This window comes from Sciurus carolinensis, chromosome 7 (assembly GCF_902686445.1).
Source record: "Sciurus carolinensis chromosome 7, mSciCar1.2, whole genome shotgun sequence".
In the NCBI taxonomy this organism is placed as follows: domain Eukaryota; kingdom Metazoa; phylum Chordata; class Mammalia; order Rodentia; family Sciuridae; genus Sciurus; species Sciurus carolinensis.
In genome coordinates, this window is record NC_062219.1 from 24547003 (window position 1) to 24574329 (window position 27327).

A 27327-nucleotide genomic window follows, 5' to 3' on the forward strand; every position below is an offset into this window, starting at 1 on the left:
TGTAGTTCTCAGTTTGGAATGTAGTACAGGTCACACAAATCTATGCATGTAATAAAATGACAGAATTATACACACTCACTTGCTGTAACCAATGTCAAATGCCTATTTTTGATAAGGTACCATAAGTACATAAAACTTAACTACAAGTGAAAATTAGAGGAAATTTGTGAGGAGTACCTAAAATCTCTGCATTATATTTGAAATTCTAGTGCATTTATAATTATAAACAATCATGTTCTTTCATTATATCTATTGATATGGAACACTTTATAAGTGGATTTCACAATATTGAACCAAATTTGTCTTCCTAGAATAAATTTCATGTGGTCAAAATAGATTATTTTCTTAATGTATTATCAACTTATATTTGTTAATATTTTAAATTATTTTAAAATATTATTGTTTCTTAAAAATAATAAGTAAAGAATGTACTGGAGATAAAAGAAAGTATGCCTTTTACATGGTGAAGAAGAAAAGAAAAATTTAAAATAGTGGATACAATTGATGAAGAAATAAGAAAACAATTAATTGGATTACTTCAATTAAAATATTAAAAAAACAAATAACCCAAATAATAAATGGAAAAATGAACTATACAGATAATTCTCAAAAGAAGAAATGCAAACAGCCAATAACCATATGGAAATGTGTTCACAACCTTAGAAATCTGAGAAATGTAAATCAAAACTACAGTAATTTTTCATTTCACTCCAGTGAAAAAGGGCAGTCATCAAGAACAGAAATAACAATAAATGCTGGTGAGGATGTGGGTACATTCAAGTGTTTTGTGTGGAGCTTCAAATTAGTACAACCACTTTGGAAAGTGGTATAAGATTCCTTAAAAGACTAAGAATGGGCATACCATGTGACCCAGCTATCCCCCTTCTTGGTAGTGATTCTGAAGAATTATAATCAGCATCCTAGATATATGCTACCAATGTTTAGAGTAGTGCAATGGAAAAGAACCAAGCTATGGAGCCCAGGTCCCCATCAACAGATGAATCGATGAAGAAAATATATTTTTTATACACAATGGAGTTTCACTTAGTCATAAAGAAGAATGAAATATGGCAATTGCTAGTAAAGGGATAGAGCTCGAGAACATCATGCTAAGTGAAATGATCCAGACTCAGGAAGTCAAGCATTGAATGTTTTCTCTCATATGTGAAAGGTAGAAATAAGAAATTTGAAAAAGGGGGTCTCATGAAAACAGAAAGGACAATAGTGGAGTAGAGAAAGGGAATTGAGACCAAGGAAAGAGGAGCGTGAATTAATGAATTTGACCAAATTATTCTGCGTTCATGTCTGAATACATCACATGAATTCTATTTTTATGTATAACTATAATGTACTATTAAAAACAATAACTAAATATAAGAAAGACTAATAGAATAGTGGAATGGGATCAAACCGTGAAGGAAGGGGGTAGTACTTGGGACTGAAATGGAGCAAGTTGTATGCATTTATGAATATGTCAAAATGAACACCCAAATTATGTAAAACTATATCACACTAATAAAAATATAAATAAAATGGAAATATTAATGAGCTACAGTAGGTCTTAAAAGAGAAAACTTACTCGGTTCAGTAAATATTGTATGGTATTTTCTCAGTACTTTAACTGATTTTAGATTAAAGTTTCCAGCTGTCCTCCAGCAACTGAAAAAAGGGAGTTAAATATATATGATTTGTATTTTTAGATACAAACTTGCATGTATTAAAGCAATTTAAATTACTGTTTTGATAGTATCTGTAACTTCTTTGTAGAAATAGTTTCAGAAAAACTCTATAGACTGTAAAGAAAATGCTCAGATTAATTTATGTTGATTTCATGGGTCTATTATTCCTGTATGTGTCTCTACATATTTACACTCTTTCCTTTCCATCACCTGTTCTCCAGTCACTTTTTCCTGGTACAAGAGAATTTCAAGACTAATACCTTTATGGCCTAAAGAAACCACCTTTCTCCACATTAGAGATAAGAATCATAACTCCCTTGAAAAGCATTCTTCTTGACATAGTTCTTTATATTACCAATAGAAAACTCTCTCTTAGGTCTAAGGTATTTCCTTTTGAATAAGTTCATCAGTTATTTTACAAACGGGCTCCTCACAGAAAATACCAAAATAGCTCCCCCAACAATACCAAAATATGCATTTAGAACTGTAGGAAGATATTCCTAGCAATTTCAAAAAAGATTTGATTTTTGTTTTACCTTTTCCTACTACATGAATTTCAAAAATGAATAATTTAGATTATAACATTTAGAAATTCAAGGAATGAAATAGATTTCCGACAGCTATAGCTGAATCAAAATTCAAATAATGTCATTGGGTAAGAGACTCTTCTCTGTATCTCTTGGCCTATATCCTCTTCAGGGTTAATTCTCAGAAAGCCTGTCCGCATCTGATGACAAAAATAACCTCTAAGAATTGCAGAATTACAACACTAGTAGCTAGTAGTTCTGGTAAAAATAATGCCTTGTTCTTAATATTCCCAGAAATAACATTTACCGATTTAACCTCAGTCATATATTTTAGTTACTGAGCACAAGAAGTAGATTACAGTGACTCTCCAGAATTAGGACACGTGTCCACTATTTTCAGTCTACCATGGAAGTAAGTGGACTCAGTTCAATTAGAAATGAATAGGTGTAGTAACACAGAAAAGTAATACAGAGGAAACAGGAAACTGAGTTAATGTTGCTAAGAAAGTTGAAAAAAAACTTAGCATTCTCTTACTGAAATACCAAAAATTTTAAAATGTAACTTGCATTATATTTTTTCTTATCCCATCAGGTGAAAAATTTAATACATTATGCAAAACTTAGCATCATTATCACTGATTCATTTGAGAAAAACAATATGCTCTTTTGAAATTTAATGTTGCATACTAAGCACTACTTGCATTTATTTTATTCCATTAATTTTTTTCCCTACTTTCCTTTTGTATCAAATCTCTATCCCAAAACCGTCTATATCTTGTTCGACTTTATATCATCAATACTTTGTACAGATCCTATTTTATGAGATTTGTCCATTCACTGATTCTTTTGGTCATGCAAAGAATGCTTATTGAACAACCACTGTGAATCAAAAATAATTCTAACCTGAGAATATATCAAAAACAAATATCCTGTGCTCTTGGAGATTATGTCCCAGAAAATATCTCAATAAACAGAGATGTGTGTACTGCAATATTAGGTGAAGGTATAATTAAAAAACACTAAAACAGTACAGAATTTGATGTGCTGCACTGAAAAGTTTCTATGAGAAGTGAATTTTGAGCTCATGACTATTACTACATGGAGGGAACATCATGCACAAGATCCTAAACAATTGGAGGACTACAGTGTGAATGATATGTATCCAGAACACAGACCAATGAGTGCCAGAGACAAGAGCATTAGTAGGGCATTGAAAAATCTTGGTAAGGAATTTGTATGAAATATTGGGACAATTTGTACTATATATTTTAATATTATTCTTATTTTCATATTCAGTGAATTTTGGCATATGAATACACATGGGAAAACTATATCCCAACCAAAATTGCTGTCTTCCCAATAGTTCTTTTGTGACTTGTTTCAGATACTCTCTTTTCACCTACAGAAAACAACTATACTAATATCCATCATTACAGATTAATTTTGCCTATTCTTCAATATTTTAATATCATACCAATGGAAACGACAGTGCATACTCTTTAGCACCTGATTTCTTTTCTCTCAACATAATGAGGTTGAGATTTGTTTATATTATCACAGCAATCAGTAGTTCATGTGTATTTCTTGGGGGTAATCTTCTAAACTCTAAGCATAAGACACATTTTTTTAAAAAACTCTATTCTTTTGGTGAGACACTGGTTTGAAGTCAGGTTGGAATTATTATATATAAAGCTTCTATGAGCATTATTTTTTAAGGATTTTTTTTGAAGAAATATGATTGATGGTTTTGGAATAGTAGGACTGAAATTGCTAACATACGGCAAGTGAATGCTTGACTTCATAAAATCTGCCAAACTGTTTTCCCAAGTCATTGTGAAGTTTACATTCCCATATCAATGAATTTCAGTTCCAACTGCATCATAATGTAGCCAAAATACAGTGCTGTAATATTTTAAAATTTTTAGTTGTCTACTAAACATGAAAAGATACTTAATTTTAATGTATCTTTACCTATGATGGTGTTGAGAATCTTGTGATGTGCATAAGGAAACACACACACATACACGCCAATGTTCTTTTGTAAAGCAATGAACTATTTTAGACTTCTACTGTTCACTATTTTCTAGTAATTTACTTGTGGGAATTTTCATGTTAGAGGCAGTCTTTGACGTATAAATGGAGTGTGAAATGCTTTTCTAATATACTCACCACTTCATTTTCTTAGTGGTAAATTTCAGTTAATACAAGTCATTAATTTAAAAGTAATTTGTCAATATTTTTACAGGTATGCAACCAAAAGTCACAACAATATTCTGTATTCTTAGATGACTTATAATTTTGGTTTAAGTTTTCAAACCTATTACCTGTCTCAAACTAAAAATTGTTTCTGATGTTAAGTGCCAGGCCAAAGTCTCTCCCCCAATTCTCATCCTATATACTTACCCTGTTTACCCCACTATTTTAAAAAATATTTTTCCTCTTCCCATTAAGTGATCTTTGTGTTTCCTTTAAAATTGATTGCCACTGTAGGTGTCAGGGCATATTTGTTTCCATCTCCTTATCTTCATACCAGTGTTGCGCCCTCTGGATTAATACAGTAACTTTTGTGAGTCTCAATATCAGGTTGAGTATGTCCTTCAGCTTTCCTCAGGATTGCCCGGTTTATAGATCTTTTAGATTCCAGGTAACTTTAAAATGGGCTTCCTGAAGTCAATACAAGGTCCTGTTAGGACTTTGATTAGACTGGTTTGTATCCACAAACTAATGTGTGAAAAATAACACTGCTATGGTTTTCATCTTAAATGTCTCCTAAAGGCCCAAATGCCAAAGGTTTGGTCACCAACTCTTAGAGCTATTGGGAAATAGTGGAACCTTTAAGAAGTGGGACATTGTGGAATGACATTAGGTCCCTGAAGACATTCATTTAAGAACAATATTGGAAACACTGTCCCTTTGCCTCTCTTTGTTCCCCAGGCACCACGAGGTGCACAGCTCGGCTCCACCACTTGCTCACCATGGTATCCTGCTTTGCCACAGGTCCAAAAACAACAGTGCCAACAGAGTGAACCACTGATTCAACAAAAACATTCCTCCATGTAAGTCAGTTATTTCAGGTATTTTGTCACACAATGGGAAGTTAACTAATCCAGATATTTAACATTATTAAATCTCCCAGGCTATAAACATATTATAACTGACCACTGAATTAGTTTCTTGCAGAAATGTATAATTAATTTTCAGTGTAGAGACCTCAAATGTTTCTATCAAGTTAAACCTTAGGATGTTATGCTGGTTAATGCCACTGCAAACAGATAAATTTGGCAATTTGACTTCCCAATTATTTAATAATTGCATTTAGAAATAAAACTGATCAGTTATTGTATAACCACGTAATTCAAGTAACTTTTATGAATATTTCTTAAGAGTTTGTATGTATAATATCATACCACCTATGCAAAAAAAAAAAGTTTGTCTTTTTGGTTTCTTCATTTTTAAACTATTTTCCTTGCCCTATGTTATAAAATAGAATTTCCAGAAACTTGTTGGTTAAAAATAGAGTGAATATTACTCCCTTGCTCCCTAAGTAAAATCACTTAGTACTTTACCATTAAGTATGTTTTTTTCTTTTATTTATAAATGTCATTTATCAGATTCAGAAAGTACTTTTCCGTTCCTAGTTTGCTAACAGTTTTCATTATGAATTGTTAATGAATTTTCTGCATCAATCAATGAGATCATATTTTTTCTTTTTTATTCTATTCATACCTTGATTTACACTGATTAATTCTTGAATATTATAACAACTTTACCTTCTTGAAATAAATAATTCTTGATCATGTTGTTTTATCTTCTTTTTGCATATTGATAAATTCAATTTGCTGATATTTTATTAAAAGCTTCTGCATTTGTATTCATGTATAATATTGCTTTCCACTTCCCTTGTAATGCCTGTCTGGTTTTGGATCAGAATAATGCTAGACTTATAAAAGAGATTACAAAGTTTGTTCTATCTTCAATCTTCTGGAAGTGTTTGTGTATGATTGGTATTAGTATGTATTAGTGTGTACGACTGTTTTTTTCCCCTAATTTTGATAGAATACTCTAGAAAGACCATCTGGGCTCAAAATTCTCTTTGTAGGAAATCTTACAATTTATGACAAATTCAAATTATTTAGTAGAAATGGAGTTAAACACTCTTTAAAAAACTTATTGTGTCAGTTCTTGAAGACTTCATTCTTGGGGGAAATTAAATCAGCAAAAACAGAATTGTTGATGTGTAGAAATAAAGTTCATTTCTTACATTCACTAATTCCTATAATATACTTGTTAAGAAATTAGTTACTATATTGATAATTTGTATCCCTTGTCTGTCCTTTTGTCAAATCAGTATATCAAGATGTGTATCTATTGCATTAATATTTTCATTGAAATAACTTTTAGTTTTGTTAACTAACACTAGTGTTTTTCTACATCATTGATATCTGTTCTTATACTCATTCTTATTGGTTTTATGCTTATGTGAGTTTAATTTGCTCTTTTATCCCAAATCCTTATAGCACAAACTTATAGTTGATAAACAATATTTCTTTCTTACTAATAGAAGCCTCTAAAATTATAAATTTTCCTCTAAACACTTCTTTAGCTCTAAGTTTTTATATGTTCTGTTTTCTTTACCAACTAGTTTTAAATGTGCTTTCATTGGATGTAATTTCTTTTAGATTCATGGGTTATTTAAATTTTAGATTTTAATACATTTCAAAAGGGAATGTTATGGTATATGAATTATATCTTAATGGATCTTAAAACACATCTTGGAGCTTTTCTGATTATCTTATTTTTATCAATTTAATTTAGTTTCATTGGGTCAAAAAACCATATTCTGTAACACTTCACTGCTATTAGCATCAACAAAACTGAGAGGATACAGGTGTGGCAATAGGGTTTCAAAAACATCTGTTGATGTGCCTGGTTCAGTACTGCCATGAGCAGCTGCAGGCCTGGCTGGAAAGGCTCTACTCTACCAGGGACACATATGTTTTGATAAGCCTGCAATTAATTTCACTTAGACTACTGTTTATGCATCACATGGTAAGCCCAATAAATATTAAAATGTTAGCTCTCTTTGAAAGCTCCATAGTATTTGAATTTTAGTGGTTGAGTTAATTTGGTTTTGGATTTGGTAAATGGGGGGCAGGGTCAGAAGGAGTTATTGTGAAGGATAAGAAGTACATAGGAGTTTAATAAAACTAAATTACAGTTACATTCTTGATGTCACCTTCAATGTGTGGTATGTTCTTAAACATAAGCATATAACGGGGTAGGAATTGACTAATAGGAAGATGCCACATGATAGAGTGACATCATTTTTAAGAATTGTATTTAGTGACAGAGAATATGGGACTCTCTTAAGAAAAGTTACAAGATCTAGGCGAATTTGTAGCATACTCTCATTCATGAGAGTTTACCAAATTTCCCCGAGCCCTCAAGGAGATACACAGCTGCAGATAATGTCTTCATAGAATATGTTTCTACTGAGTGTGATAAACACCATTTGCCAATCTCAGGGAGTTTTCATACTCTCCTGGCCTTTTTGGAGTTGCTGGCCTTTTGTGAAAGGCTGGCTACATGCCTGCCTGCTCACCAAGTGAAATGAATGATACAAAATAATTCCAGCACATTCCTTAGTTTGTTGATCAAGTGGGATAATTCGAGGCCAATTTCCCTAGAGTTCCAAGGTTTGCTGTTCCTTGGCAGAACCAGATCTCAAGAATTGCTGTGTCTATTCCTTAACAACCTATCATAATTGGTCTAAAGCCAGTCAAATAAAAGACAGAGTTAGTCAGGATAGTAGCCAGCGTCTAATTTAGTCATCAATTCAGAACTCTACACTATGGTTTGCAGAGGCAATCAGTTTCTATTTAGCTTAATGCAAGGTCAAAGATGCTTTCTGTTATAGCCAGATTTGTGCTTATTTGTGCAAGCTCTAGACAGTGCATGAGCTCATGCTTGGTTGCAAATTGCTCAACAACTCTGTAGAAAGTGTGACATTCTGTCATTAAACAATCCCTAACTTATAAAATAGAAAAAAAAAAAAAAAACTCTTTCCCTGATTAGCCTTTCTAAGGAACTCATTTCTTGTTTCTTTTCATTTTCACATTTCTACTAGTCTTATCATTTACCATACGTAACCACAAGTTTAACATTTTATATATTCATTCTGTATAATTCTGGACAAGATTTTCCCTCTATATCAAGTCATCATACTCTGTTTGGATCTTATCCATCACTGTGACCTACTTTTGTACTCAGTTTTAGAGAGGAAAAAAATCAAATCAACCCTAGTCATTAGTCTAATAGAGTTGTTTCAGTTTCCTTCCACAAAGGTACTATTTAACCACTGAACTTGTAATACACTCAATAGAATCCAAGTGTCTCAAAAGAATTAAGACTGTTTCCTAACTTTCTTCAAGGCTCATTAAGACAAGAGTTTCCAAAACTGTGTTCCCAATTTCATTATAAATTAAACTTATTTTATACTATTTGTTTGAATTAATAGAACTTCCCCAATATCTTTCAGGACTTGGTGAAATACTTAAGAACAATAACATTTTACATAAATATATTAAGTAGAGTTGGTGGTTTGACCACTTGTGAAAATAGAAATAGAATTTAACAAAAGAAAAAGTAGGGCTCTAAGGACAAGTAAATGTCTGCCATAAGCTTAATTATGAATTTTTCAATGTATTTCTATTTACTGAGTTTCTATTACATATCAGGCTCCAGGGTGGGCATTTAAAGATAACATCACTGAATAATATGGAGAAACATCTTGGCCTTATTTTGTTTAGTGTTTTAATCTGAACTAAAAATATAAGCAAAATATACAAGGTATCATACCCTAAGGAGAAAATTGAGAGAGGATAAGAGTGTATCAGCATGTGAAAGGAAGGTGTTATTAATATGATGTGCTTAGGGACATGACACTAAGGTAGAGTTTAAACAAAGAATTTCCAAACATCAGAGAATGAGCCATATAGTTTCAAAATAAACAAGAGATGCTTCACTCTGTTAGGAGGCAAAATAAGCGATTGCTTATGTAATATGAATATAACATTGTTGATAAATAACCAGCTTAACAAATGACTGTTAAATCCCTAGCATTCAGCTATGTACTGCCTCAAGCATCAGAGAAAAGAGGTGTATGACCTTCTCAGGGTTCAGGAAGACACCTAAGTTTCCATTGGTAATTTAAAATCAATACACAACTCAATTGGGAATCTCAACTACTTATAACACATTTTTAATTATTGATTATCACACAGTTGAATTTATTGAGAAAAACTGCAGATCTCACTGACAAAGGAGAAAGAACACTTAAGAAACAGGGAGGGAAGAGAATGAGCAGCTAAGGTAAAACTGCAAGGATGTAGAAACAAACATAGTGTAGGAATGCAGAGGAAAGCAGAGGGAGTAAATAAACCAGTTTGACTATGAAAGAAAGCTTCTCAGTGGAACAGGGATGCATACAGTGATGTGGGCTTAGAATGGCCCTGATTTCTGGAACAAAGCTTAAGGATTAGGAATCGTTGGAATAATAACAATTAATATCCTAAGTAGGCCTTGCTTGCCAAGAGATTCCTTCTCTTGCCAATTACGATGTCTGAAGTTCCTACTATTAGTAATATTTGGGTTTGGACATTGCTCCTCAAGTTCCTTATAAATATGCACATATGTCATCTATTAACACGTGGTGATTTATTTAAGTAAGCATTGCACCCTCCTGTATTTTTGCCTGACACCTCTCAAATGGATAATTCGCTCTTAACTACCAATAATAGCAGCTGCAACAGTTGTAATAGTCAAATCCCTCTCCCCTCAGGCAAATCCTTTTCCATCTAGAAAAAGGTCCAAGTATTGCCAGTATTAATAATTACCATCTTTGGTCTTTTATCCTACACACTCACTTTTCATTCTTCTAAACTGGAACATCTTGAAGGGAGAGCTCTGTCTCCATTTCTGTACTTCCTATCCCCAGTAATCTGGTCTGTGCTCCCTCCACGCAAAATCATCCTGATGGTCTCATTCCTGACCTCAGAATTGCCCAATTATATACTTTAGCATGTATAGTCTTGACCTCACTGATTTGCTCAATTCTGTTTTCCTGTTATTTCTCAGAGAAGACCCTTGCATCCCACCCTGATGCCATTCCAGAGATCTCATGTGCTTTCTTTCTATGCCAAACCCCACCTGTGCAATGTCACCCATGATGAGACCTTTGCTTATTACAGATTTGATATTTTAGAAAAGGTTTAAATTTGCTCCTTTCCCCTGAAGTTTTGATAGTTTTAATCCATGAAATAACTGGGCAATAGACAGAAAACAGGTAAAATATATATATTTATTTTATTACATGCCTGAGTCATGGGAGCATTAGAATCAAAGACAAGGAAAAAGGATATACCACCATTTAAAGAGTTTAAAGGGATAGGGAGGTGGCACAAGCAGTGGCAGGCCATGGGGAGCATGCACAGCAAGCCCGGGTTGTCCTGCTACATGGTGAAGTCTCCCAGGCAATATCATCTGTGATGATCCATCTGGGCCACGTGTCAGATCCTCAGCCTCTTCTGCCTGTGAAAGGACCCTTCCAGAAAGAAAGGAATATCAGATACAAAAAGCCTCTGTGTGTATGTGTTGTTTATTAATGGGGACAGATGTAACTTTCTTTCATAAGAGGGTAGTTTTTGAGAGCCATTCCTGTGACAGCAGAGGTCTACAGTTTCTCTGAATAATCAACTAAACACATGCCAAAGAAAGGAATTTGGGGTGGGATGTTTCAGTCTTTCATGACATCAGTGCCCAAACTTAACCTCTAGTTTAAAATCCCTGCCAGGAGTTCCTGCCTTACTGACAACCATGGGGCTCAAATGGAAAGCAAACTCAAATTCAACCAATCATTCCACAGAGTTACTCTGTTTGTTTTCCTCACCGTCACTAAAGCAATTATCAACCCTGCTGGTGAATACAAAAACATAGTTAACTCTTCATTACGCATATTCAGTTGATCCCAGGATCTTAAGTCTAACCTCTTGGTAGATTTCATATTCATTCCCATACCTCAATTTTTCTGATCACTAGTTTATATTTTTATGAAACGGACCCTAATAGTTTTTAGTCTCCAAATTGATGTTTTTCAACTTAAAAAAAAAAAAATCCCTTCGTTCCACTTTATTTAGGTGGAGAGATCTTCCTAGAATATGAATATGAGCACATCAGTACTTTGTTAATTTTGCTTCAAGCCTATCCCTCAGTGTCACCTTTCCCCCACAATATGGCAGAAAGCCCTTTACAGATCCTTGAAAACCCCTCTATCTTTTTTATTTTGATCTCCTCTCATTCTTCCCTTTGCCTGCTATGCTCTAGCAACATTGAAAGTTTCTGAGTACTATTTTACACATCTGTATTTTTGTTCATTTTATCCTAATTTCCTGGAATGTTCTTTCTCTATTTTTCTGCCATTGCCCCTGAAGATTTTGCTACCCCTTCTACTAAAAAATATAGTATATTATTCTTGCTTTGTTGCACATGGGCTTCCTGGTAAACCTCTCTTGTGACACTCAACACATTTTTCACTCTCCTTTTGAGAGCAATCCTAGACTATGCTTTCCTTTTATTTTAATATCACAAACTACTACCACTATTTGGAACATGAGGATGTGGGGGTAAAACTCAAGAATATTTCTTGTTTAAATTGAATTTTGGTATAAAGAGCAAACAACATTTTCATATAAAAATTGAAATACCTACTTTGGGGAAAAATTCCAAAAAATTAAAATAAAAAAAAAAAGATAAATCAAACAGGCATCATTTTTTTTAAGTTAGAGCTAGTGTGATATGTCTGGGAAGGATGTCATGGGAAATTTATAAGAACTAAACTAAAAGGACTGCTTAAAATGTACTAGGAAAATGGACATGATGATTCCCAAGCAAGACAGATAAGAGAAAAAATAATGAGCATAGAAATGATGATAATAATAAAGACCTGCTATCATTTTCAAAATCCATGACCTTAATGAAAGCAGCATTTTCAATTAGATTAAAACTATAACAAAATTTCTTATAAAGAATAGAGGAGAAAATAAAAGAAAATCTTTAATTTCAATGGAGTTTATTACTTCAGCATCACCAATGTAATGTCCACTCTTAAAACACAGGAATGAAGAAATATAGGAGATAAGAAAGCAAAAAAAAAAAAAAAGTTCCACATAGTCTAAAGTTTAAAAAGTCAAACACTTCAAATAGAAACAGATGGATATTTAAAAAAGAAAGAAGAGTAAGGTGTGAAAGAGGTTTCATAAAGAATGAATGAGATTTTAGTACAGTTTCTCCCTTTTCTACTGGTTAAAGCTAGACAGAGTAGTGATTCAGGCAGACTGAAAATCTGACAATTTAGGACAAGATCTTCAGATCTTTATTATTAAGTCCTTAAACTAAGTCAATGCAAAGCTGTTTGGTGTGTACTTTTGGTTTTGTGTTAAATTAATAGAGACAGGTTTCCTGATGCCAAAGAGAAGTTTGTAAGGAGGAAGCACATGTGTTCTCAGGGCCTTGGGGCTCTGGGAAGAGTGATGATTTCAGAGAAGGAGAGGAGAAAGAGAGCATTTCAAAAAAAAATTGATTGAATGCAGATGTGCCGCCATCTACGTGCTGCCTCTTGCCTGGTGGGCTGGCTCTTGGAGATGGCTCTGGTGAATCAGGTTCCAGCATCCACTCTTTGGGCACTTTCTCCAGAATCTTTCTAACAAACCAATCCATACCTTTCCTATTTCTTTGTTTCCTCTCAAGTGATGGAGTTACAAAACATTCCTTTCATCTTTGCTAAACTTTCCCTATAGTTAATGTTTCCTTTTAAAGTCTGTTCTCTATTTATCTATTTTGTTGATTCTATATAAAAGCAAAACAGAAATATATATATATGTGTGTGTGTGTGTACATATACATATATATACACACACATATGCACCCACACATGCTTCTAAATATATATAGTAATACAGAGTTTTTAAACATCCATAAACAAATTGCATCCAGACTAAACTATGCATTCCATGTCCAAAACATATATAGTTAGCAACACAATACACAAATTTCATATTTATCTTACAGAACTTCTTGGTCAGCTTTTACATGACATTTTGAAGTATGTATAGTTTTATGTTCATGTGTTATTCCTGACAAAATTTCAACTGACTGCTTTAATCTAGCTTTCTAAGAATTCCATTTCTTTTCTTTCAGTGTTAGAATTATGGTCCAAATTTAGATTGGTGTGTTGCTTTTTTTAAATCATAAAACTAAGAAATGCTGATTTTTAATTTGAACTACACTAATGGTAGATCTTAACTCACCCAGATGGTCTTCTGGCTCAAAATTACTATTACGTATCTTGCCTTAGTTCACATTTTTTTTCTCTACTTTTAAAACTAATGTCATATGTGCTATCTTAGGAATTCATTTCTCGTGAAAATATACTATGGTTCCTTTATTGTCCACATTGATGATAAGTATTAAATACAATGAGTGCTTTATGCTTTGATTCAATGAAGTTGTCAAAATAAATAATTTTCACTTTATTAACAAAAGTTTACATAGCATTAATTATGTGCCAGCCTCTCCCTGACTGCTCTGTTTATACAAAGCTATTTAATTAATTTTATAATAATCCCATTTGAAGCTCCTCTGTTTTAAAGACAAAAAACATGAAACAAAACCAGGGAATTAACTTGCCCAAAATATTTCAATTAAAAAGTGACAAAGTTGGTATTTTATCACTTGAAACATTTGGCTCCAGAGTACTTACTTATAAGCTTTAAGCTAAGCTATCTATTCTGAAAGGTGGGTGTTAAGACTAAAATATTTGTATTTTATAACTTTCTTCATATTTCAATTTTTTATAAATTTTGAATTGTAAATGATGTCAGATTCACAGAGAAGTTGCAAAAATAAGAGAAGACTCCACTATGATTTGAACCCAAATTCCCAAATTATTAACACTTACTATATTTTCTTTTATTATTTTCTATTTAAATACATTTTATGCTTTCCTAACCCATTTAAGAATAAACTAGTTATGATGTTTGTTTGTATTCTCTAATAGAAAAAATATCTTTTATAATTATTGTATTTGTGATAATTCAGTTTTACAATATTACAACTGTAATTTTTGCAATTTTATCAACTAATTTACAGATATTAGTGCCAGTTGTTTCAGTAAGTCCTGTGCAAACAGACAAGCAAATAAACACAACACCTCTACATTCTAATCCCAAAAATTATATGTTGCAATCAATTTTATTATGTATTCACTACTTAAAAATACCTATGTAAGTCCTTTAGTCATTTTTTTCTATCATGACTTAGGCATATTTGAATACTACAGTCACTTTCTAGAACTTTCTAGAATAGAAATAGTCAATTTCTATTTGACTAGTATTTTATTTTCATTAAATTGAGGGCATGCAGGTAATCTTGTATCTGCTTTGTTTCATTATTAAAATTAATTGGTTACTGAGTTAAGTGAGGTTAGCAAGATTTCTAAGTGGCTTATTTTATATTTTTCTTTTGTATTAACACTAAATAGTTCATATTTATTTCAATGGGGAGCTATTTTGAGAGTATATAAATATGATATCCCTTATAAATTTCCTCCACTACTTAGAACTCATTTATTATTCCTACTAGGATCAACTGTTTGTCAAAAATTTGTCAAATGGTGATTTTCTAATTCCATCATTTTTTCATTAGTATTTGGCATTCTAGTATACACAGAACTTTTTCTTCTACTTTATGCACTAATATACTTTAAAATTGACATCATTAAGGACTCAAGTATTCTATTTTTAGTCACTGGTTTATAACCAGTTTTCTTAATCGGTTCGGCCTCTGCAGACTGTGTGACTTGTAGAAACCAGAAATATTTTTTCTCACAGTTCTGAAGGATGGAAGTCCAAGATTAAGCTGCCAGCAGACTTAGTGCTCACATTCTGGTTTACACATGTCACTTATTTGCTGTGTTCTCACATAATAGACAGGGGGCAAGAATTATTTTATGATCCGCTAGCCCAAGGGCACAAGTGCCCTTCATGAAATTCCTCCCTCATGACCAAGTCATTTTCCAAAGGCCCCACCTCCTGATACCATCATCTTGAGGGATAGAATGTCAACATATGAACTGGGAGTATACATAAGCCTTTATTGATACCATTACCCATTTTAATGCTTAAATAATATAAAATATGGCCAGCATCAGGAAACACCTTCTGCCAGGTTGCTGTGTATTTGATCCTGATACAAAATTCCTTGAGTATTGCTTTCCTACACAATTAGATATATATTTTGTATAAAATATTTATATTGTTACTTTTAGTACAATTATGTTGGTTTACACTATATTTTTGCAGGTTTTACCACAAATTTTTAAAAATTTTATTTATTTTTAAAGCATGTCAGATGTCATGTTTCTAAAACAATAGCTAAATGTAAAGATATATTCAGAATGCCATTGTTCCCTAATTACTTCTTCCTTATTACCATTCCAAATCACATGAGTTTATAGTTAATGCTTCTTACACTATTTTTTAAATAAAAATATGTTTGATTCTCTGTATTCTTGTCTTTTTTATATAAAATAGCAGTTATCAATATTTTTAGGTGTCTTTTTTTCACTAAAACTGTATGCCCTAAATATAATTTCAAATGTAGCCAGATCTTCATTGCCTATGTACCATAATTAAACTACTATTCTACATATGTGCAATTATCTTATTTGCAATGTTTTGCAATTACAAAATATTGCAAATGAATGACCTTATTCAGAGCTATTTTCATATCATCATTGAAGGTGAAAATTCAGAGTAAATTTCTAGGAACCAGATTGATGGGTTAAAGATGAACTTAAGTGTGCCTTTCCTAAATCTTGCCACTTTCTACTCCACAGGAGGTGCATCCATTTATATTCCCATTTCCAAAGTACAAAAGTGCCTGTTATTCCACACAATCTTCAAAATAGAACACTTGGTGAAACTTGTTCATTTTTGTTACTCTGATGGTATCCAAATAGTTTTAAATTGCATTTCTCTTATATGAGCAAATTTAACAGCACTTCTTACATATGTGGATCATTTCATTTTCTCCCTCATGAATTGTCTGTTAATTTTCTTTTTCTATTGTATGTTTGGACTTTTACCCTAAAATTCTTCAGAGTTTCATTTGCCTTTTCCATTTATTTATGTGCCAATTTTTTTCAACCATGTAATTTTTTAAACTGATGAACTCAAATTTATTAGTTTTTTCTCTCATTGCATCTAGAATATGTATCAAATGTAGAAAAATTTACCCAAAATTCTATTAGTATACCCAAAAATTCTATTGTATAACTTTATTTGCACTTTTTTTTTTTTTTTTTTTTAGCATTTAGATCTCTGATCCATTTTGTGTTTATTCTTGGTTTGGGTTTGAGGTATAGATCTTACTTAATCTTTTTTTTAAATAGCTACCTAGTTTTTACAGCAGCATTTTCATGTTTTGAAAAGTTTATTTCAGCTGGTTATGGTGGTACATGCCTGTAATTCCCGTGACTCAGGAGACTGAGGCAGGAGGATTATAAATTCAAGGCCAGCCTCAGCAACTTAGTGACACTCTGTCTCAAAATAAAAAATAAAAGATAAATAAATAAAGGGAACTGAGGATGTAAAGGGTTAAGTTTAAGTTCCTGGGTTCAATCTCAGTACCAAATAAATAAATAAATAAAGTTTATTTTACCCAAGCAATTTGAGATGCCTTAATTTTTTAATGGTATCTTTTTTATATAACAACTTATTGAAATACAATTCACCTATCATAAATTTCACCCTTTTGAAATACTGATAACAGATTCACCAGATTTTGCAACCATCACCAGGACTTAATGTTTACTGTTTCAAAATCCTCAAAAGAAACTTCCTACATATTAGCACTCACTCCTAGCCCTCTTCTTCTAACCCCTAGCAACCACTGATTTACTTTCAGTCTCTACAGTTTTTCAAATTCTGGACATTGGGATCTTACATACATTTTATCATGGGCATGATAAAATTATTACTCTCTTAGCAAAAGTCAAGTGTACAGTATAGTATTTTGACTACTAAGATTCATTTTATTTTTATATTTTTTCAACTTTGTAATTTTATTTTTAATTTTAAAAAATTTTTTTTATTTTTTTTTATTTTTTACAGACTGCATTTTGATTCATTGTACACAAATGGGGTACATCATTTCATTTCTATGGTTGTACAAGATTTAGATTCATACCATTTGTGTAATCATACATGTACGTAGGGTAATGATGTCTGTCTCATTCCACCATTTTTCATATCCCCTTCCCTCTCATTTTCTTCTACATAATTTAAAGTTCCTCCATTCTTTTAAATTTCATTAGAGGTACTTCTCAGTGTGTCTTACTACATGCCAGGGTCATACTATTCAGCTCTTCCTTTTTAGATTATTCTTTATGTTTACATTTCAATAAAACCAAGTAATAGTAATACCACCTTTGATTCCTGAATAAAGCCAAAAAAAAAAAAAAAAAAACAAAACAAAAAACAAAAACAAAGGCTCTTTTGTGGTTTATTAAAAACTAAACAACTAGTATAAGGAAAATAGTATTTCTGTGATGTTATTACATCATATTTCAGTCTACATTTGTATCTTTCAGGATAATTTTAAAGTTATTCCTAGTATTTGCACATTCCTTTTTACCAGAATTCCTAATGTAGAACTTTATGCTTATTATAAATAGGTTTTTGTTCTATTGTCATCTCCTACTGTTTATGTTTATCAAGTCTAATGATACATGGGTGCTAATTTTGTTTGCTGGTAACTAACTGAAAAAAAATATATTTATATGTACTTATATATTTATATATACATTTCTTAATTAGCCTCTCATTGATTTTTTCTAGGATTTTCCATATATTGTAGACATAGTTTTTATTTTTTCTTTCCAGTTCTTATACCCACATTTGATTTCTTTTTTTCAAACAAAATTGATTAATGTCTTCATTGCACTGTTAAATAGATGTTTATGTACTTGCACTGCCTCTGCTCTTAGATGACATATCTTTGAAACCTCTAGTATATTCAGGGTAAGTGAAACGAATACCACTTTAGAAACACACACAAACAAACACAAACACATGAATACAAATTTAACATACTCAGTATGAATCCATCAATTCTCAATTTTTTTTTTTTTTGTAAACAAATGGGATTCAGGTTGATTCTCTGTTTGTACATGGAGTCAAGGCATACCATTTGTGTAATCATAAATTTAGATAGGGTAATGTTGTTTGATTCATTCTGTTATTTTTTTTCCTCCCCCCCCACCCCTCCCACCCCTCTTTTCCCTCTATACAGTCCTTCCTTCCTCCATTCTTGCCACCCTCCTTAAACCCAACCCTAAACCTAACCCTAACCCTAACACGAACTCCTCCCACCCCCCATTATATGTCATCATCCGCTTATCAGCGAGATCATCATCCTTTAGTTTTTTGAGATTGGCTTATCTCACTTAGCATGATATTCTCCAATTTCATCCATTTGCCTGCAAATGCCATGATTTTATCATTCTTTATGATGGAGTAATATTCCATTGTATATATATGCCACAGTTTCTCTATCCATTCATCAACTGAAGGACATCGAGGTTGGTTCAAATGCTTTTTCTGCATCTATCAAAATAATCATGTGATTCTTAACTTTATGTTTGTTGATATGGTGAATGACATTTCTTGATTTCTGGATGTTGAACCAACCTTGCATCCCTGGTATAAAACCCACTTGATCGTGGTGCACTATCTTTTTAATATATTTTTGTATGTGATTTGCTAAAATTTTGTTGAGAATTTTTGTGTCGATATTCATTAAGTATATTGGTCTGAAATTTACTTTCCTCGATGTGTCTCTGTCTGGTTTAGGTACCAGGGTGATATTGGCTTCATAGAATGAGTTTGGGAGGGTTCCCTTCTCTTCTATTTCATAGAATACTTTGAGGAGTATTGGAATGAGCTCTTCTTTAAAGGTTTTGTAGAACTCGGCTGAGAACCCATCTGGTCCTGTACTTTTCTTTGTTGGTAGGCTTTTGATGACCTCTTCTATTTTATTGCTTGAAATTGATTTATTTAAGTTGTGTATATCCTCCTTGTTCAGTTTAGGTAATTCATATGTCTCTAGAAACTTGTTGATGTCTTTGAGGTTTTCTGTTTTGTTGGAGTATAGATTTTCAAAATAGCTTCTAATTATGTTTTGTATTTCACTCATGCCTATTGTGATATATCCTTGTTCATTCCGAAATTTAGTAATTTGAGTTTTCTCCCTCTTTCTCTTTGTTAGTGTGGCTAAGAGTTCATCAATTTTGTTTATTTTTTCAAAGAACCAACTATTTATTTTGTTAATTTTTCCAATTGTGTCTTTTGTTTCAATTTCGTTGATTTCAGCTCTGATTTTAACTATTTCCTATCTTCTACTACTTTTGGTGTTGGTCTGCTATTCTCTTTCTAGGGCTTTGAGCTGTAGTGTTAAATCGTTTATTTGTTGATTTCTACTTCTTTTGTTGAATGCATCCCATGAAATAAATCTTCCTCTAAGTACTGCTTTCATAGTGTCCCAGAGATTTTCATATGATGTGTCTTTGTTCTTGTTTACTTCTAAGAACTTTTTTATTTCCTTCCTGATGTTCTGTTATCCATTCATCATATAATAGTGTATTATTTAATCTCCAGGTATTGGAGATGTTTCTGTTTTTTATTCTGTCATTTATTTCTAATTTCAATACATTATGATCTGATAGAATACAAGGTAGTATCTCTATCTTCTTGTATTTGCTAACAGTAGCTTTGTGGCATAAAATATGGTCTATTTTAGAGAAGGACCATGTGCTGCTGAGAAGAAAGTGTATTTGTTCTTTGTTGGATGGCATATTCTATATATGTCTATTAAGTCTAAATTGTTGATTGTGTTATCGAGATCTATGGTTTCTTTATTCAATTTTTGTTTGGAAGAGCTATCCAGTGGTGAGAGATGTGTGTTAAAATTGCCTAGTATTATTGTGTTGTGGTCTATTTGATTTCTGGAATTAAGAAGGATTTGTTTCATGTACATGGATGAGCCAATGTTCGGGGCATTGATATTTATGATTGTTATGTCTTGCTGATTTATGCTTCCCTTAAGCAGTATGTAATGTCCTCCTTTATCCCTTCTGAGTAGTTTTGGCTTGAAGTCCACATTATCTGAAATGAGGATGGATACTCCAGCTTTTTGCTGTGTCCATGTGCATGGTATGTCTTTCTCCATCCTTTCACCTTTAGTCTATGGGTATCTGTTTCTATGAGATTAGTCTCTTGCAGGCAGCATGTTGTTGGATTTTTCTTTTTAATCCAATCTGCCAGTCTATGTCTTTTGATTGATGAGTTCAGGCCATTAACATTCAGGGTTATTATTGTGATATAATTTGTATTCCCAGTCATTTGACTCCTTTTTGTTTTTTGACATGATTTGGTTTCTCCTTTATTTGGCTATTCCTTTAGGCTAGTTCCTCCCATTGCTGATTTACATCATTGTTTTTCATCTCTTCCTCATGGAATATTTTGCTGAGAATGTTCTGTAATGCCGGCTTTCTTTTTGTAAATTCCTTTAGCTTTTGTTTATCATGGAAGGATCTTATTTCGTTGTAATATCTGAAAGTAAGTTTTGCTCGGTATAAGATTCTTGGTGGGCATCCATTTCTTTCAGGGCTTGGTAAATGTTGTTCCAGGCCCTTCCTGCTTTTAGGGTCTGGATTGAAAAATCTGCTGATATTCTTATTGGTTTCCCCCTGAATGTAATTTGATTCTTTTCTCTTGCTGCATTTAAAATTCTGTCTTTATTTTGTATGTTAGGTATTTTCATAATAATGTGCCTTGGTGTGGGTCTGTTGTAATTTTGTATATTTGGAGTCCTTTAGGCCTCTTGTACTTGGTTTTCCATTTCATTCTTGAGATTTGGGAAATTTTCTGATATTATTTCATTGAATAGATTGTTCATTCCTTTGTTTTGTTTCTGTAAGCCTTCCTCAATCCCAATAATTCTTAAATTTGGCCTTTTCATGATATCCCATAATTCTTGTAGATTCTGTTCATGATTTCTTACCATCTTCTCTGTTTGGTCAACTTTGTTTTCAAGGTTAAATATTTTTTCTTCAATGTCTGAGGTTCTGTCTTCCAGGTGTCCTATCCTATTGGTTATGCTTCCTATGGAGTTTTTAACTTGGTTTATTGTTTCCTTCATTCCAAGGATTTCTGTTTGTTTTTTTTCAGTATCTCTAACTCTTTATTGAAATGATCTCTTGATTCCTGTATTTGCTCTTTCAACTGTTGATTGGTGTGATCATTTAATGCCTGCATTTGCTCTTTCATCTCCTCCTTCAATGCCTGCATTTGCTCTTTCATCTCCTTGTTTGCTTCCCTGATTGTTTTAATTATGTACATTCTGAACTCCCTTTCTGACATTTCTTCTGCTGTGCTGTCATTCCGTTTTATTCATATAGTATCTAGATTTGTTTGGGACATTTTCTTCCCTTGTCTTCTCATATTGGTCAGATATCAGTGGGACTCTGAGATATTGCAGATTTCCTCTATTGGCTTATAGTGTCCCTGTAGATTTCCAGTATGTCACCTCCCAGCCTTCAGTAGCCTGAAGTCTTGAAAGAACTTGATAATGCAGTGTTTCTGAAGAAAGCTGCCCCTAGCCCGCTACTGGTTCCAGGACTTGAAGCTGGCTCTGTGCGGAAAGGCTCTCACTGGGCGGCCTGCTCCAAGAAGCTGGCTGTGAAAGGAGCCTGCCGCCGGAGGGAGCAAGGCTGCCTGGGGAACACTCTAGCTTCCCTGCCCTGCTCTGAGAAGCTGCCCCTGTCTGGGCCTGCCGCCCAGGCCAGGCTTCACCCTGTTGGGGAGACTCACCCCGTGGCTCTATTTTAGTCTGAGTCTCTCAATGCCTCCCCTTCTTGTATCCTGGGTTCTGGAGTGACAGGAGATGCAGTCACCCTCTAGTCTGCCATCTTGGATCACACCCCATCAATTCTCAGTTGTTGATTTCCTGAATGTTCTTATCAAAAGTAGTAAAGTTTTTGCTAAAGGATTCTCAACATTTAGGTAGAAAAATCATTTTTTCTTTATATCTAATAATAAGGAATTTTATATAAGTTAATTTCAGAATATTGAAACAAATTTCCCTCTCTAGAATAAATTTCATGTTGCATATTATTTTCTTAATGTATTACCAGTTTATTTTTGTTAATATTTTAATCAAATGTCTTTGCATTGATATGTTATTAGTCTCTTTGATAGTAAATGAATTTAGATACAATAATATACTTATTTCATAAAAGTAATTTGAAATGCTAATGTTGTAGAAGAATCTATGAAGAACATGAACTATAGGAATGCATGAGAAAGGCAGCTATGAATCATCATTGTTTATAGATTATTTTTAAATGATTTTCTTCATTCTGTTAGGAGAATAAGTTTTCAAATTTTTTAACATTTATGGAGAAAATTTTAGTAATTATTTTATTAGAAAATTATTTCATTTAGGTTTTTATATGCATAAAGGTTAAGCAATTTATTCTCCTGTAATTTTTAAATATACATTTTCGGTGGTTATTTCCTCTCTACAGTCTTCTTTTATGCTCCTTTTAAAAATTTCCTCAGGTTAGCTGGTGAGATGTCTTTGTTTTTTCCAAAATGTGGGGTTTTGAATGATATTAATCCACTTTATTTCTATGTTCTACCCATTAATGTCTCTCTTACCATTAGTTGCTTCCTACTGTTATTCCAAGCATATTGGATTATCTTAAACATTTAAATTGTGAATGTAATGCATTTATTTTCTTTCATTCGTGTTTTTTTGACTAGTAGCAGCATTGTCAGTTATATATTTCCTGTTTTGGTTTGAACGCAACCAATTCATTCTGATATCTCGTCTTACTATCATTATATTTTAGAAATTTGTGGTTTTGGATTTTTAATCCTCATGAACATTTTTGATAAAATAATGGCAAATTTCCACATGGAAGTTTTTTAAATTTTTTTCTTTGTTTTAATTTTACCTTGTTGTGAACAGTAATTTTGTTAGTGATATTTCTACTTTATTGAAATTCTTGGTACTTTATAATCCAATCAATCTTATTCATATTCTGTGTATGCCAGAGTTAGATAAGAAAGTGTTCTTTCTAGAATTAGAATGTAAGGTTGGTTTATAAAATCAACCATGTTTACTTAGTTCTTCTCTATCCTTATTTGTCTTTTTTTCCACTTGATCAACATCATACTGAGATTGTTATTTTAAAGTCTCCTTTTTAAAAGTATTTCTCTCTAGTCTCTTTCCAATTTGGATAGTAACTGCTTTATGCAAGTAATTTATTTATTGTTTTGTGCATTGATATTTGTAACTGTTTTATCATCATGGCTAAATGTGAATTTAAGTATTAAAGTGGTCTTTAATCTCCTTTCAGTTGAACTTTACTTTGACTAGGAAAGCATGTGAATCTTTGCTTTATTATTCTTCTACTTTGTTCATCTCTATTTTGGATATTTTCTCTTATATAAAATGAGTCTGGAAGACAAAAATCAAAATCATATTTATTGGGTAAGTTAAAACTTGCTTCAATGTTGCTTTAATTTTTATGCTGCTTTTCCAAAATATGAAGCCAGTCTCATCTTCTGGCAGGTTACTTGATCTTTTTGCACTGAATTTATAAGAAATTTTTCTTTAAGTTCCAATAACCATTGGTTATTCATTTAGTTGACCATATGGAGAGAGTTTTATCAAGTGCCTTGATGGAGTTTTTAATTGTAAATTCCATTCTTTTACTTCTGAAGTAAATTTTATCATTAAAATTAATTGTTTCATCAATTGAATTTTCTTTTAAGAAATAAAATTATGGTTATATTTGGTCTTTCTTGTCCATATTCCTTTTAAACCATTTTTGTCTCATACTCTTACCTGTTTTCTCTGTCTCATTTTCATTCATGTGATTGCTTTTCTACTTTTCTTCAACATCCTATTTTAAGCTTTTATTTAAAACTATTCAGTTCCTCTCGGGTTCATACATATTGTCACAAATGACAGAATTTATTTATTTTAAGACTGAATAATATTCATCATTTTTATGTGTGTGGGTATAATATGAAATTTTTTCTATGTTCAATCATACAACAGTAGATTTCACATCATTGCTATTGTGAATAATGCTGCCATGAACATGGAATGCAGACATCTCTTTGACATACCAATTTCATTTCCTTTGAATATATATGTAAAAATTGGATTGTTGAATCAGATGGTACCTCTATTACTGCTTTCCGTAATGGCCGTATTAATTTACATTTTCACCAAACAGTGTACCAGTGTTCACTTTTCTCCACATCCTTGACAGCACTTTCCATTTTTCATTGCTTACAATTCAAAAATTATTCTAATGTGTGAGAGTCATTCCAGGGTTGGGATTTCCATAATGGTCAATGTTTTTCATATATAATCCTCATATTCCTCCTTTATATTCTATTGATAAATGAAGTATACGCTTGCTCCCCCAAATTTTATGTGTAATATTTTCTTTTCCTAGAATTCTTTCCACAGATAAATACCTGTCTTCTAAGAGTACTACAAGTTACTAGTTTTACCACAAATCTCTGTTCAAGTATAGCAGTATCAATGAATCATTCCTAGACCATATTACACAATGTAGTATTATGTAAGGTACATTCATCCCTATTCTCTGCATTCACTGTTTTATATTAATTTCTATCTCTCCTCCCTAGGATGTAGTTTTTCCCTAAGGGCAGGCATTTTGTTCTGTATTTCCCCAAAACAGAAGAGGAATAGCTCTCAGCATATAAAAATTGTTTTCAACAAGTATCTGCTGTACAAAAGGAGTCATGCATTTTTTATTTAGCTTTTTAGCTCATTAATGAAAATAATTTGTCTCTTCAGTGTAGTTATCTGAGTCCCTCATAATTCTTAGGAAGACATTGAACATGCACATAAATGTTATGATGAGGTTCGCTGGTAAATATTGAAGAGTCATTTTATTTTGTATCTTTTCTTTTCATTTAATCAAGTCTTTATAAAATTCGTGTCCTGTAACTATTTAACATAATAGGTTCAAGTAATACAAAATTTAATAAAACATGGGTGTTTACCATGGAGAAAATCCATTCCTAATCATTTCACCCTAATGTTTAAAGATAAAAGTTGGGGGATTCAAGATGGCAGACTAGAGGGAGACTGCGTTCCTTGTCACTCCGTAACTCCAGTTTCAAGCAGAGGATATCTGTTTCTTTGTGAGGCAGTTTGTGCTGCTTATTGATCCCCTGCTGTTTACCCCATTTGTCTGCTGTGATGACCTGCAGTCTGCCAGCATATCAACACCTTTTTTGGGTGCAGATTACTCACTGTCAGGCACCTATCATCTGCCATGTGCCTGTCTCTCGCCTGTCCATCGCCTGCATTACACCTATCCATTACCCAATACACAAGATTCACTTTCTGATTGTCCGAAAACAGTCAGCAAACTGATTGCTGACCGCCAGTGGAGCACCAACTGCCTGCTGTTGCCTGGAAGTTCACTGTGACAGTACCTGCAGGTTTGATAACACGTGGCTGCCACCATTTTGAGACAAAAATCAGGCCCAGTAGGAACCCTGACTGGACTGACTGAGCCCGGTCTCCAGGATCCGTCAACCCAACCGATCACTCCCTGCCTCTGGGGCCCTCACATCAACTGACTACTCCCTGCTGCCAGAACCCTGAGACCAACTGACTACGTCCTATCACTGGGACCCCAGACCAACTGATTGCACCCAGCCTCCAGGATGCTGCAACCACACCAAACATACCCAATCTCCAGGACCCCTGCCTGACCAACTGCACCCGGCCTCCAGGACCTCCAGCTGACCACTTCCATACCCTGAGCTGCAGCTCCCCATTTACCAACACATTTTGAAGTCAGAGCAACCAGACCATCTTGGATAATCCTGGAAGCCATAGCTCCAATCTTTAGGTGGGGCGAATCCCATCCTGAGACGCCTCCTGGAGACTTGAAGCTCATTTTTAGGTACCTCTCATGCATCAGGCTACTGAACACTGGGAGGTTTCATTACTATATGACTATTATACTGTAGTCTTTTTTTCTCCTTATTGAAAAATATTAAGTTTTTATTTCTTTACTTTTCCTGCTCTCTTTTCCTTTTGTTTACCTGTTCCCTCAGAGTCTCTTTATCCCTTTTTTGCATGCTAACATTCAATTCTTTTGATTACACTTTCACCCTTTCTATTATCTAGAACTTCTGTATATTCTTTTCTTATCCCATTAACAGCTACATTCTACATCTCTCTGCATCTTCTTTGTCCTCCATTAGAAACTGCAGACCTTATTGCAAATGTTTCTTTTACTGAAGATAATATTTGAACTCATTCTGTTTATTATGACAATATTGTTATTGTCCTCATAGGGGCTATTTGGTCTAGGATTGCATAGTGTCTGAATTGGGCACTGCTAATATTGATCTCTCCTTAAAAAAAAAAGGTTTCGAAACCTGTAGGGTCACTATAAGCCTATAGGGGAAAAACTGCAATACCCCAGATGTGCACTGCTAGAGGGGAAGATACATGAACGACATGCAAAAACAAGGGAAGAAAATGATCCAAACAAATCTACATTCTATATTAATAGAATCCAATGACAGTATGTTAGAAGAAATGTCAGAAAAGGACTTCAGATTATACATGATTAAGATGATTCCTGAAGCAAAGGATGAGATAAGAGAGCAAATGCAGGCAATGAATGATAATACCAAAGAGCTGAAAGAGCACCTGCAGGAAGCAAAGGATCATTTCAACAAAGAGATAGAGATTTAAAAAAAAAAAAAAAAAACAAACAAAAAAAAAAAAACGGAAATCCTTGAAATGAAGGTAACAATAAACCAAATAAAAAACTCAATGGAAAGCTTCACCAAAAGACTAGACCACTTGGAAGACAGAACCTCAGACAATGAAAACAAAATATTTAATCTTGAAAATAAAGTTGCCCAAAC